We start from the raw sequence: 8,624 nt of genomic DNA on the forward strand, positions 1-8,624 counted from the left end.
TTCAAGGTGTTAAATTGCAAAGTCAAATTTCTTTTAAGTCATGTTTTGTTATACACAGCATCTTTATAGCAACTGAAGGTAACACAGTTACTGTAATTGTGCTATAAAATGGCACCCTATACCTGAAAATACATAATACCGCCTCTTTAAAAGCTCTGTTATATTAGATTTAATGTTCTGGAAGTTCTGTATGTTTGTCGTGTGTTGTATTAGGCATAAAGACATTGCAGTGGACATGCTAGCTGGCAATCAGTGAGTTGATCTTAATTATAGTTATTTAGTCTTGACTAGAAAATATGACTTGTAAAAATCTCTGCCTAGTCATGTTTAACCTCCCACCACAACCCAGAATAACACATTGGCTTAATAGGTCCATGTTTTACACTGAACTGTTGTTCAGAGGAGACAGGAAAATTAGATGGTAAATGAAAAATCATCCTGAGATTTCCATGTGAAACAATCTAGAGCTGTTTTCTGAGGATTAGGCCTCGTTCCTCTCCGCAGGGATCCAGTATTTGAGCATGTAAACCAGACGAGTTTAATAATCCGAAATGAAAAGACCACATCTAATCACCGCACGTTGAGAGCCATTGTGATGGCTTTGTTTTTTGTTCCTGTTAAAGTTGCTCCATGGATAATCTCCTGGTGTCTGTAATCCAGCTTTTGGAACAGACGGAAATGCCTCTCGATTCATTCCCATACTGACGTAGGCAAGAGGATTAGCTGATGCTACAAGTCTGCAAAACAAAACAATGGGCTGAAGAGGGGGGAAAAAAGCTATTTAGAATTTTTGAGCACGTCTGGAAAAAATTTTTATCTTCAGGACTCTGGTTTTAGCTGATGAGAAGTACGCTGTGTGACGGCACAGTTTGTCATTCTTTAATTAGGCTAAGTGAATGTGTTGCATGTCCACAGGCGTAATGACATGCAGAGGTAAAAGGTTGAGGTGCAGTTTGTCGGTGAGATTGGCCCGCCGCCTCGTGTCAGAAACTGTGAGGGGGGCGGGGGGAAGAGTTCTTGCTAGCACAGACAAAATGGTTTAAGTGTGGTTTAATGAGAGACTGTCAGTCAAATAAATGAAATAATTGCTCTTGCTTAATTAAAATTATTCATTGCTAATTTTCCGGGATAGGTTGTTTTTGTTCCTGCCATGTTGAAATTGATTTCCACTGTGAAATGGCCATGCTGTAATCAATTGAATTAACTAAATCATGCTAAATGAACAGCCCTTTTCATCAAAACATACTGTTTACCAGCCTTCGTTGGTACAGAAAACAAATATTTAACTTTCTATTTCTGCTTTATGAATATGGGACCTAATTTTAAGTGGATTTGATGTCTGACACTATTTATAGATGGAAAAAAATGGACAGTTTTCAAGCTTTTAAACTGAAGTCAGCACATTGAAAACACTAGAACAAGCAACTGGGTTGTCAGTGCAATGTAAATTCAATCAGAATAAACTGTAGAATATTAATCTCTTCCTATTAAGTTCAACTTTGTTGTATTAAACATAATCTGACTTGAAGACAAAGGTGGAATCTACAAAAAAACGACAAGGCTCTTCCTTCACAACGGTCTAAAATATTAACGAAGAAGCCAGAGAAGGAGCATAGCAAAACAGAGTCATAAAATATTACTGGCATTATATTGTAGAACTATAAATAGTGCCTTACAAAGGAATTGATCAAATTCTTTCACAGTTAGTCATTTGAGCACAGGTGTTTAATTTGTAGTATGATGTATAACTTGGCAGAAGGTTCTACAATATCTGTGCAACAGTTTTTTTTGTTTTTTTATTTTGAGAGCCAAACTGTATTTGACCAGAACATCAAATACAGTCGATTAAACTTAACAAGTCTAATTATTGACTTTCTGTAAGACCTTCACAGCTGCATCTATGATGAGAAAAAATTACACTGAGATGAAGTCTTCACTAATAAGGCGACTTTTGAATGCAAATGGTTGCACTGGACATGTTATATAATGTATGATGATTTTTTTTTTAAAACCGAGCCAACACAGGCTTAGATTTCACTATTTTCCAAACTCGTTCTTCTATGTAAACCAACCCAAAATGAAACTTTTTAATTGCTCACATCTTTATTTTAGCCAAGTTAGAAGGAAAATCTTTGCTTAAGGACTAACACAGAAATAGATCCCACAGAGTCTTTTCAACCAGCCAGAGATGCCAAAGCAACGACTGTTTCATTTCCTTGTTGCAGCTTTAATTGACATCAAAGTGTCCTTTTGTAATTTAAAAAAAATGTTTTCTCCACTGTGTGATTTATTTATTTTTTTTTCCATCTGCCCTGACCTTTTTTTCCTGGCTTCAAACAGGCACACAGTGGTTTGTTTTCTTTTGTCAGACGGCATCCAAGGTTGTCCTGTTTTTCTGTAATCGCTCTTCCTGTGAAGTTGTTGACCACAAACCTTAATGAAGCTTCATGTCACAGCTGGAGAGAAGAGAAAGACTTTGAGGGTTGCATTCTGTTTTCCTTGTTAATTTTACTCCACGTTTTACTCCCTTTTTATTTATAATTTTCTATTTTTTTGTAGTTTCCTCGTTCACTTTGAGGTGGATAGTTAAGGATTTTAATTGGGGATGATTCAATTCAGATTTTTTTTTTTCATTATCATTATATGGATACTTATAAGGACATGCATTTTCCAGTACGCAGACTCAATCTGATACCTGCAGTTTTTTACAGCACCAAATAGTACACTATTTTTAACAACAATAGCTATAAAAATCACTATGCGACATTTCTCATATGCATATTCAGTAGTACACTAAGCAATTTGTTGAATTAATTGTAACAAATTGATTGGCAGTATCAACTAATTTAGTAAACAATCATTAACTGGAGTATACAGACTTAAAAAAGGACATTTTTCAGTAAATAAGTCAAAACTGCAAACTATATTTAACATTTAAGATAAAAAATAACCCAACAAACTTTTGTCTATAAATCTGTTCTACCCAGAACTCCCCAAGTGACATAGTTTTGGCTTCACTTGGAATAAATTCAGTTTAAAAAGCAACTATTTTCCTATTAAGTAACTTTTATTAATTGGTTTTTCACCCTGTACGACAGCCGGTTCAGTTCTGTACGCTATTTTGTCTGTTCTAATTATAAAAGCGGCTCATTCAACCAAACTGTGCCGCATCATTCCAGGGTCCCCTTCATAAGGCAACAGTACTGCTAAGTTATCACACAACACAGTTCATTGATTGGGGGACAGAAAAACTAAACTCTTTGCTACAAGGGAGAGAAGTGCTAGTGCGTCACATTTGTCGTATGACGCCGCATTAGACATTTGGGTTTAACCCTGATGCCCAGTGAGTGTCCACCTGGCTGTGGAAACGCTCTCCTGAGTTCGCCGGACCATAAAACAGCAAACTGAACCGCACCGACTAGCGTCGTTCAGTGGAAACGAGGCAAAGGTGTCGTGTTGCACTTTGCTTCCCAAATTAGCCGGAGTTGTCCCTAAGAATATAATATCACTCCACCAGAGTACTATGCAATGAACAGAATCATACTGGAGTGCATGCACAAGAGTTTTAGTAATGCAAAAATTTAAATGTCATGAATTTCTATTTATTCTAAACAATGCCAATATCGAATAAAAACATAAATCACCGCTGCATTAGTTAAGTATACAAAGCTCTTTTGAAGTGTGTCTGCAGAAACTTTACTCCAAAATACTGTTCTTATCTGTACCTGATGCTTTGTAGGCAGAGATATTTGCGCAATGTTGCATTGTGAAACATTTACTAAACTGGAGCAAATTCTTCTGGCTAGTTATTTACCAAGCTCAACAACTGCACTTTGTTTTAAAGCTACTACACGTTTCTATGGCAGCAGCAATTTTTTTTTTTTTTTTACTGAGAGAAAAGAGAGATAAGGACTAAAATACGTTTAAGAGCAGTTGCTCTCAAAAGAAAAGATGGAACAAAAGTTACACAGTTTCTCCTTTCCTTTCCCATTGCCTCGCCGTGTCTTCATGTCTTCGCCTATCCCGGCTCTCTTAGTCTTACACCTCTCGTCTGGCCTGACTCCAGATTAGTTTGTGCTCCAGGCGTTCAGCTTAAAGTTGTTTGAACTTTACAGAAAAGCAGGGGGTTATTGAAAAGAGGTGGACTGCCAAAAAAAAAAAAAGAAAAAAAGAAATACAACCTCAGAGAGAGTGTGCGAGCTTCTACGAATTGTCTTCGATCAAGCTGTGACACGGAGCTGGATGAAGGTTTGTGTGGTAGAATCTTCTAAGGAGGAGGGCAAACAGAGACTCGCGGCAGAGTTTGACAGCAGAAAAACTGAAAGCCACAGAGGGGCTCATTTGAAGATAGTGTGGTCTGTGAGGGCGAATACAACTCGGAGGTTCTGAGAGACGTTGCTACCTAGAGGAGTCTATATTGAGAGCATCTCAGACATGCCCAACACTGTCCTTCAGGTTATTAGTATGTGACCTCTGAAACAGGGTATAAAGTTCAGAGGCTATATTGATATTTCTGAGGCTCAGTTTTTCGCATCTGCCGGTGAAACCTCCTGCAGTTCTTGGATGAGTTTAGATTCTGACATGAAGTTAAAAATAAACTTTTTTCAAGAAGTCATCCTTGTGTTTCGGTTTATTGGATTTGGTGAGAAACATATTTTATATTTTTAGTTACAAAAGTCTTATGAAAACAATCTTTCTGGACATATTTTTGAGAAATAAACCAGACACATTTTGGCATTGTGGGTTTCAGAGGGTGACACATATTTTTACTTGCATTGCTTCCAGTTCTGCAAAATCTAAAGATTGTTGTGTAACATTGCAGTTTAGATGAGAGTTAAGTATCCATTTGTTAAACATGGAAGAAAACATATTGGAGAGAAAGAATAATCTTTTCAACATTATATAAAATGAAGCTACATTTGGATCAGAATTTTAAGAACACGCCTAAAATGTACCTAGATTGCGAAAATTTTCTTTTCTAATCTAACCATCGAGATTATTGTGCAAATGGTAAAATATCTATATTTTGCTGCAGACGCAGAAGCAATCCACCTTTTGATCTAATGAATAGACCTTACCAGGGAGGTTCCTAAGCCTCCCTGGCAAAGAAGACACTCTGCAGTCTCCCTTTTTCTTTTTTTTAATAGGGCACCATGACCTCGGTCTGCCAATCCAGGTTTAACTGCCTCAGATGTCCTCACAATATTGCAGAGTCACATCAAACAACACAATCCTACAACTTCCATAGCCTTAAGTAACTCTGGGCAAATCTCATCCTGGTGGGATTGAGTAGATCTGTGGAGTATTCTTCCCAGCGACCCAGCTGGTCCTGAGTCAACATCAGTATCACACCATTCTCACCATAGACGCCGTTGGTGGTGGACCAATTGTTAATAGATTTTCTATAAAGCTTGACAATTTCAAATGAGCAGGTAATGTGCTTCAGAGATTTCCTCAGATGTTTTACAGACTTTGATTTAAACACACTTTCTGTAGAGCAGCTTTTGGTGAACTGCATACATCTGCTGGACTTGATGGGCATGTTGTACATGGTGAAATCTGCTTTGTGAATCCAGAGCATAAAAAAAAAAAATTGAGCTGATTTGTGAGTTTTTCCCCATTTTCAAACTTGTCAGTATATGGATGTTTCCTTTCAGTCCTATAACAGATTTATTACAGTTTTCTTCATCACATTCAATCCCATTAACTAAGAAACGTGATAAATTTGCTTCTCACATGCGCTGATGATGATCAATGATTTTTTCAATGTCATCATCCACTATCGCAGATCAGGCCGTGGTTTTAACAGTGCTGTAGGATAGAAGATGAGGATTAAAAGTAACTCTTGCTCAACAACTTTCATAATCACCCATGTAAAACCCTCGATCTGTGCAGTGGCAGGGTGATTAAAGACTTTGGTGATTAGAAAATGAGTTATTTGTGGAGCAGACAAATGGCGCGGGGAAAGTGTGAATCAGTGTGTCTCAGCGCTACATCAGGGGGGATGAGCAGGATTGCACTAGCTCACAAAACAAAAGATAAAATATTTTAACAAATGGAAACTTCCATCTAGTTTCAGAATACACTTGAACAGGCGAGCATCAGTGGAAGATAATGAGTCTCATTCTGCCTTTTGTGGAGACATACAGCTTGGAGAAAAATCAGATGTCGCCTCAGGAGCTGCAGTTATTGCATATTTATTAAACAAATAATTAACATGAATGTGTGAGCGGCTGCCTCCACGCTTTTTTTCGTTCCACCGCTGCATCTCTGTTCCCTGGCAGCCGTCCAAGGCAGTCCGGGGAACGCTCAGACCATTGTGCCATGGCAGACGGAGTGGGACGCAGGCTGGATGTATTAGACAGAATTAACATCAAACTACTGCATATGGATACCTTTTAAAGAGCAGGACTGTGGATCGAGCAGTTTGGTTTCATTAAGAAAGGCCTTGGTGTGTTTGGACTGGCTGGGAGATCTTCAGTAAGCCTCAAGCACCTTTGATGTTTCTTTGTCACCTGATTTTGGGTGGTGGCTCCAGGGAATGAAGCCTCTCTGCTGCACAGAAGCTGCAGATTTACACTGTGATGGGGCATAAATATGTATGCAGGTTAACTGATGTGTAACACTCCAATTGCAGAGGAAGGGAGCCTGAAATCTAATGCTTGTAGAGGAAGAAAGTGGGGCGCCTTGGAGGCTCCCAGCTTTGTCCAGATTTTAGGAACACCAATTAAACTTGTAATTTTTGATGATTCTTGATGGTTTTCCCTCAATTTTAATGTATTTGTGACACAACCAATCTATTTTGCCAGCATTCATCCAATTACATTCCTAGTAGGTTTTGTTGTTCGCCACTTTATGCCTCCCTACCTCTGCCAATTAGGTTTTAACCACATGTGATTATGAAGAATAAATGCTAGCGTTCGGCTCCACTAGAGGGTGGCACGTCAGTTTACCTAAGGCAAGCCTTTTAGACTTCAGGGGAGGGAAACAGAATTAAACAAATGTTTTCAAGTATATGCTTTTCATTTTGGATGTTTGCATAAGAACACTGGAGCATTTCAGACTGAAAATCCCCTCAAAGTGGGGCAACCATGAAATCGCTTTAATTAGACCATCTGACAATTTCCTGGTGTCTTCAAATACACAGGACTTTAACGGCGCTAAAAAGCAACTGAGTGACCTTTCGATGTGAAGAGAGTTACAAATTTATTTAACTAAAACAGTTACGTAAAATGTATTGTCCCTCCTAAAGGTATCTTCTATTTTACATTTTCCATACAATTAAATGTTTCAGATAAACACTTTAAGATAAAAAAATATCTGAAGTACAATAGTCACCCTGTATTCATGTGCGATGGGGACAATGCTCCCCATGAAAAGTTTAAATCCGTGATTACTTGTCTATTATTTCATGACTTTAAGTTCAAGTGTACATCAAAACATAAAACATTAAGGTGCAGGAGTGACCTAGTAATATCTGCAATATGCAACTTTTATAAAACTGTTTTAATACAGTTGGGTAAAAGACATAACATGAGACATAATTTGTGAAAAATTGAATCTGCTCTGTCTTCTGCTTGTTGTCCTACTGCCATTTGCAAAAATATGCCATTCCCAGTCTGAAGCAACCAATCAGAGCCAGTAGGAGGGTCTGTGTGCTGTCAGTCACACTGACAGACCCCTTAGCATGGTGGTGCTAATGCCTAAAGCCATTAGCAAGTCAATGTGCTAATGGTGGAGAACCAACTTACCGTTACAGAAAAAACTTTATCCACCTTTGTCAGAGGCTATATTACCAAGCTGAGCATTCAACTGTGAGGAACTAGCCATAGTCTAGCAGAAAGCAAGGGTTAGGGTGTGAGCAGCACATATATGAGCATGATTGTAAGACCCTACTCCAGGGTCTGATTGGTTGTTTTTCACCGAACTGTGGTTATTTTCTGCAGCTGGCAGTAGAACCACAGGGAGGAAGCAGGGGAGCTCCAATTTTTTTTAGATTGTTTCAAGTCACTATGTTGTGACAATTTTCTTTTTTTTTTCTTTTTGTGGGCTCTAGTGTCCCTTATATGACAGTAGGCTGACAGGAAAGGAGGAAGGAGAGGGGGGAAGACATGCGGCAAATGTCGCCGGGTCCGGGAATCGAACCAGCGACGGCCACGTCGAGAACTCAAGGCCTCCAAATGTGGGTCATGCTATCCCCTACGCCACCACAGCACACCGATATCGTGACAATTTTAACAAATATCTCAAAGAACAACAAACAAACAATCAAAAAATATATATTGTTTATAAAAGTTACGTATAGAAGGTTTAAAGCCCACCGTGAAATACTTTGGCGCTCCCTTGGCAGAGCTTCAAACAAGCAGCCATTATTAGGAGACACTTACATACTCAGTTCTTTTTGATTATCACAATTGATTGGACCTGTTGGATTCAACTGCTTTTTTCCTTCAAATGAGGTAATCCTTTCAAAAGCTGCATTTTAACTTCATCTGAAAATTACGTTTAACATGAAACCTGTTCCAAAAATGACAAAATGTTTTTTGAAGAAATCTGTAGGAGAAATACTTTGTACGTCTTCATATGTACGTTGGTAACTCGTTTTGACCCTCCTTTATGATTAA

Source organism: Xiphophorus maculatus, chromosome 18 (genome assembly GCF_002775205.1).
Source record: "Xiphophorus maculatus strain JP 163 A chromosome 18, X_maculatus-5.0-male, whole genome shotgun sequence".
Classification (NCBI taxonomy): domain Eukaryota; kingdom Metazoa; phylum Chordata; class Actinopteri; order Cyprinodontiformes; family Poeciliidae; genus Xiphophorus; species Xiphophorus maculatus.